Source organism: Pieris brassicae, chromosome 4, assembly GCF_905147105.1.
Source record: "Pieris brassicae chromosome 4, ilPieBrab1.1, whole genome shotgun sequence".
NCBI lineage: Eukaryota > Metazoa > Arthropoda > Insecta > Lepidoptera > Pieridae > Pieris > Pieris brassicae.
Window position 1 is genome coordinate 9,461,879 of NC_059668.1, and position 5,506 is coordinate 9,467,384.

A 5,506-nucleotide genomic window follows, 5' to 3' on the forward strand; every position below is an offset into this window, starting at 1 on the left:
AAATATTTTCCGAACTATTTAATGTCTGAAAATAACATGTAATTGTTGTTTAGTGTGCTTGTGGTAGTTAAATGTGAATTTGGCATTTCAAATTAGGTATTTCCTGTGTTTATGTTACAATAAAAGGAGCAAAGTTTCTATCGTTAGAAATTTAGTTTTTTTACAATTACTTTATTGACATGTGTACAACACATTAAAATAAAACTTGATCAAAGAAACTATTTTTATTTATTTATAAAAACATGCTTTTTTCCCGATTGAGTGGGCAGAACCCACGGTTGTCCACTTGCCACGGTCCTGACTAATTTCCATGGCGACACATAAAGGAATGCAATGCTTAATTTATTCTATTCTAAGAAAATATAAGCAAACTATGGCATTATTTACATAACTTGATATCGATACCATTATAAAAATAGTTGTCAGCCTAGGTTTCGACATGCGATGTTTAAAGTCTCATGTACGCTTAAAGTTAATCCGACTGATGTATGTATCAATGTTTGTTTGTAGTGTGAACTCAAACCAACATAGCTCCCGCCAAAACCTCAGAAGTTTCCCCACACTTCGCAGGCTTCACGGAGTGACCTCACCGAACCGAGAATTTTCAATTGTCACCCATTCCAGGACTACGGGGTAACTGATTCCTCTGCGCTGAAACAGTTTCTGCACAAGGGATTGTCTATCACGACAAAGAGATGTTTATTAAGGAGATAGCGGTCCGTTAATGTCCCTGATTTTGAGATTTATTCTTTCAACAGTTACATACAAAAAAGTGGACATTCAATGTACTACCGTATATGCATACCTTTATAGAATTTTAACGTAACAACTTCTTTCTTTTTAAATTTCTTTGCCTCAATAGTACCAAGAAACAGCCAAGTATTGCCAGTCACTCGCGTGTCTCCTATCACATTTATACAATCCTATTGCGATACTGATTCCACAAATGTTCGTGGTTCATATTTAATCAATCATTTTAAGTACCAAAAGTCTCCAAATTATTTAGGTATAATACCCCATTAGTGTTATATTTGTTTTAATGTCCTCGAACCATTACCTGATAACGAGGCACATACAGCACCGGTACTCTGCAACTCCCAATAGTAAACTCAAGGTTGCCAAATTAGCGCTACGGATATTGAGAGAAGTGCATCGAAATTGCATATAAAAACACGCAATGGACATAGCTATTTAAAGTTACGGAATGCCTAGTCATGCATATAACTACGTAACTGTATAATACGTGTTGGTTTAAATAGATTGTATCATAATTAATGTATGTGGCAAAAGTAAGGATCCAATTGTGGATCTTGGCGTCGGAACTCTCCTTTCTGAATCGAATCATATATTATCGTTTCTCAAGCGGGGGATCGTGACCTTTGGGGGGCGGGGTCAAGTGTGTTTTAAAAGGGTATCGAATTCTGTTGAAAAATAATAAATACAAACTATATATAGGTACAAAAATTTCGTTAAAAATAGCGCGCTATGTACATATTATTATTTTACACTGGTCGCAAGACTGTTATACTTAACTTTTTGGGTTCTTCGTCTGTGATGACGATGATCTAAATAAACTAGTAGACAGATCGGCTCCTGTAATATACTTTAGATTATAGATATGTCGAAACGCATATTTAATGCACAAGCATGAATAGCACACTTAGAAAGAAAAAGTACGTTGGTTGGTACCCTACACTGGTAGCCCTTTGTGTAAACGCTGAATCTCAGACTTGTGATGCAGTCGTTAAACGTATCAGATACAATATTTAAATATAAATATCTCGACTTACTTATTCCCGTTTATACGGATACACAACTTGGACAAGAGCTAATATTACGAACGAATGGAAGCAGCTGGAAGATGCCTATCTGTCACAGGACACGCTGATCGCCAAAACCCACACATCTGATGTATTAGATTAAGTTAGGTTATGTATCTAAAACAATGTTTATATATATTACACTGAGTGTCAGAAATAAATCTTCTATAATATCAAAATGATCGCAAAATGTGTTGGTAAGCGCATAACTCTACAACGCCCGGACCAATTGGAGCAATTCTTTTTTTTTAATGTTCGTTGAACTCTAAGGATGGTTTTTACGGCGAAAAAATTCGAATAATTCGGGAAAACCCTAAAACAGCACTTTTCTTTTTCCCATACAAACGTTTAGTAAATAAAATATAGAGTCAATTTCAACTTTATTGCTATTCAATAAAGTTCATATTAAATTACAAGCACTCAAACAAATCGCGTTAAAAAATGGATTTAATTTTTAAATTATTAATTTAATATCCCTATCTGAGCAAAATTATTTGAATACATACTAATAGGAAAATATATCAATGAGGCACACAATTTTTAAATATTTGTCACTTTTAGGTTCCCACTATCCTTTTAGATTATTTTCCAATCAGGTTTGAACCTTAAGTTCGCCTCTTAGTTTGAAGCTCTCTAGCAGACATCCCAGTCGGGGTTTTTAGTGGGTCCCAAAAGGATGGCCAAAGTTCGTGGAAGCGAAGATACTTTGGTCACCCGAGCTGACCCTCACACATCGGCCTATCATCAGGGTGATGGCAGAACCATCACCTTCATGAGACTTTTTTGTGCCGACAATAAAATTGGTAGGAACAAAAAACTGCCACATTTCAAATCTTTTTGACAGAACGAAGTCTGTGGGGTCCGCTAGTATTTAATAACAATAATACGGGATTTGATGATGTTGTTGATTTGGGTTAATGTTTTGAGGGCTTTTCAGCAGCAGCACGTTAGCGAGAGACTGCCACATATAGTTTAACATTAATTGTAGTGTAACCTAGCCTATTTAAACTAATGATATATAGTCGTATAAACATACATTCAAAATGTACGTTTCATTATGTATGAATTTTTTACTAAAACCTAAACATAACAACAGTATTTACAATTTTCCTAACCTATATAGTAATAATGAAAAGAAAATTAAATCAAATTTCAAAAGTTGGGTCCCTGTGGCGGGATTTTCGCGCTGTATTGCGATACTTACTTACTTGAGCGAGGAAACACCAGTTTTGGGGTTGCCTGTTCTATCTAGTCGCCTTTGATTAATTAGAATCTTTTAACCGGATTAAATCTATTTGTATTATTACATAATTTTAATAATTTAAATGTTTCCGACGTTCATGTGCAACACGCGCTAAAAAATGTGTAAAAGCTATGTTAACCAAAGACAATAATTAGAATCTATCATAATAAAATCCAAATGTTACCATGTTAACGTTATCTATTACCGCGATCGAGCGAGATGTTGTCAGTTGCTTGCCTAACTAGATACGGTAGATATTGTCTAAAGCACTGACCACAAATTTGATATCCAACGACTTTTTGGGTCTTGAGTTGGGTCACCATTAAATGTGCACATATACAGAAAGTCCATTGGTTATTTAAGTATAATTATAGGAAAAATTAAAGAAGAAGATGGAGATGTTTTAAGTGTAAAATCATTATATTAAGATTATCAAAGAAGCGAGTACCATAAGATAAAATTTAAACACAATATTTGTTGTAGCCCTTTTCTTAATAATTAATACAGTGTGTTCGTTAGTAAATTTCAGTCAAGACATTCTCATATTCAATTTATTTTAGTGACCTTTCTATATTTCTCTATTCCTGTAATTCCTATGAAATTCCTTTATGCAGAGTTTTAAGGTATTGCCATAACCTAATTAGAATATTGATTATCGTGTCCTGTAGACTACGATTGAAGACCTTCTGAACTGGACACGAAAATAATTACCTTGGAAAAAACTGAGTACATTGAACTTTCCTTGCATAAAATTACGACTTTTTTATTTACCGAAAGATATATTGTAAAAAAATATAGATCTGTCCCGGTGTTTGATGGTATTGAACTTACAAAATGCTTATTAATATAACAGTGTAATTCTGGAGATGTTAAAGCATAATCTTTTAAATCAACATTAAAATTTATTATGATTAAATGTCTACAATTCTCTTAAACATGTATGAATACGAAAAATACATAAATTTAATTTCTCTGCGACCTATAGGTTATTATTGATAAGACAGTATTGGTTGTAACGATATTTTATTGCATCGATTGAAAAAGACAATTGTGAACATTAAAGTTCTTTAAAAAACTTAAAATAATTGAAAGGAAATTCAGTGAAATATGATTTGCATCTGTCTCTAAAAAAATTTTAAAATTAAGTCCATAGCCATAGTCCATTTGTAACAATATTATAATGTATTCGCTTTTGAATAACAATTATTATTAATAATGGCATTTTTATTATAGTCGCCTAGTAGTGTGATTTGTGTATACACAAATCGCTTTAAGATTGAATTTGTAGGCCGTCTTTCGGGAACGAAATATATTTTAATTAAAAGAAAAAAACGAAAATGACACGGGAACATACGTCCTTTATATACGTAAGCATAATCATCGAAAAATAATACGTAAATTACCTATTACTTGACACAGAAGTCATAGTTTAGTTAGAGGTAGTGTTAATATATTAATTTGTAAATCAAATTAACAAACAAACAAAAGTCATGTAAGTTTTATATAAACTTCAAGCCTTTAATTATGCCGTCGCGAGTATGTCTTTAATTAAATTTTACTTCGAGTTTTGTGAGAATTTTGAAAACTTGACGCGTTGTATTTGATTGACATATATATAAAACGGTTACTAGAAACAATACACTAAAGGCATTTTATATCAATGTATGGAATTGCAATTGGTATAGGATTTCGTGTCAAATGTAGGTCCTGCCATAATCACGCACTCCTCCACCCCTCGTTCACAATAGCCAGCGGTCACTCGATCCCCTTCACAAAACATAGCCGGTCGACTCCTTCCATAACAAACACATTAATTTATTATTTATGGTGAGATTTTTAATCTGTAAAGTGTAACGTGAAGTCAATGAATTACAATGGCCTCCGAAGAACCTCCCGGTGGTGTGGTAAGTGATGAAATTTGATTAATTTTGTTTTTAGATCTGTTCTTATTTTTGGTTATTGATTTAATGTATACTATTCATAAATATAGTTGTTGTTACTTATTAATAATGAAATCTCAACACATTTATAATGAAATCTAGCGCCATTTAAGCGTCTATATTATTGCCTTTATAAGAGCTTATATTATATACATAGATGCAAACAAAATTAGGTTACACGTGGATATTTAGTGAATCATTCCATTGCGGTATTTCTTAACTCATTTTACTTTTCATGTTTAAAGTTACTTAGTCTCTCAGCAAGCTAGTTAAATTTATCAAAAGGATCTATCGATTATTACGTTAGGTTAACTCGAAAAATTGCAATAGTGACCTAATATTTACATCCAAGAAGCCGGTTAATGTTCAACGTTAAAACGGTTCTAATTTTCTAAAGTGATTTACTTAAAAGCTCTGTACCGTAGAATCATGAATGTCCATTTCATGCGTAGACAGGAACAGCCGCAAAGGCTGACCAGTCGACCGCTGAATATTCGCGCGTA